General features: G+C 45.2%; 1 non-coding gene across 1 annotated transcript; it reads right to left on the bottom strand.

Moving 5' to 3' along the window:
• Nucleotides 1-684: 684 nt before the first annotated feature.
• Nucleotides 685-766, bottom strand: TRNAS-AGA. Its single transcript has one exon. It is a non-coding gene; the product is annotated as a tRNA-Ser (tRNA).
• Nucleotides 767-1,274: the final 508 nt, after the last annotated feature.

The raw sequence follows: 1,274 nt of genomic DNA on the forward strand, positions 1-1,274 counted from the left end.
AAAACAAGGACACTGCACCTTCTGACTAGAGCTGATCCCTTGGTCGTGCACGGCACCTCGGTCCTCGCACGCACGCACGTACGAAATGCGTTCAGTCAGGCGCACGACCGCGAGTTCGTGTGGATCGGATAAGTCGCCGAGCGAGAGCAAGCGCACGCTCTTGTGTCATTTTGTTGACTCGCTGAAGCTAGAGTGAGTGCAGCGTATAGGTTTCGGGTTACACTCTTAACAAGACGGATGAAAAAAAGTTTATCCTCGCAACAAGAAAAGACCGATGCAAAAACACGAGCGAGCTGGAATATGAACTTTTGGAAATCAAGAAATCACCGTGTCGTAAACTAAAGAGGCCGTTGGGATTGATGGGCCTACTGCAACTTTGGGCTTCTAGGCTTCTGTACTGGGATGGAAATTTGGAGGCTTTTTAGAAAAAAAACGTGCTGGAAGAAGGAACGAAGAAAAGAACTCTCAAATGAGCTACAACATCTATTATGTGGATCTGCTGTTGTTTTCGCACCCTGGCCCTGACGCCCTGTTGTGCAGGCCTGCCAACTCATCCGACCCAACGAAAGTTCCGCAAATAAAACTCTCATTGTCCTCCCTCGAAAAAAAAAACTCTCATTGGATTGAATTGTTCTGGGCTGAAACAAGTGTTTAGCGCGTTCGTCAGAATAGAGGAGCAAAAACCGTGGTCGGCAGGATTCGAACCTGCGCGGGCAAAGCCCACATGATTTCTAGTCATGCCCGATAACCACTCCGGCACGACCACTTGTTTGTACACTTCCAAACAATTTTTTATATAATATAGAGCCCTCCCCGATCCATAATAAGTTTCTTGAATTAGTACAACTTTGTTCAGTATGATTAGACAAGTGGTAAGAGAATAATAGCGTGGATGGATGATCTATTTTATTACCCACCTTGTTCCATTTCTAACTTCTATCAGGGATGATTATGTGGTGTGTGGTCCTGGTTGTTCCATTTCTAAATTCTCTGGCCATACAAGCCCGTGGTTCATCACTTCATCTTATGTCCCGCTTGTCATATGGCTGGTTGTCAGCTATGGAAGCATTCAAGGAGGGCGTGTGCCAATTCTGGGGTTTGTATGAACAGGATATGGTAGCAAAGGAAGCGCAGAAGCCATGAGACAGAGTTGATTTGAATGGATAGGATATGGCTGCAAAGACACGATCTGAACTCTGAATGAACATGTAATTATGCCTTCTATGAACGTTGCATTGAGCTTTGCTCTGCTTTTTTTTTTTCAGTATGAACTT

The sequence above is a fragment of the Brachypodium distachyon genome, chromosome 3 (assembly GCF_000005505.3).
Source record: "Brachypodium distachyon strain Bd21 chromosome 3, Brachypodium_distachyon_v3.0, whole genome shotgun sequence".
Taxonomy (NCBI): domain Eukaryota; kingdom Viridiplantae; phylum Streptophyta; class Magnoliopsida; order Poales; family Poaceae; genus Brachypodium; species Brachypodium distachyon.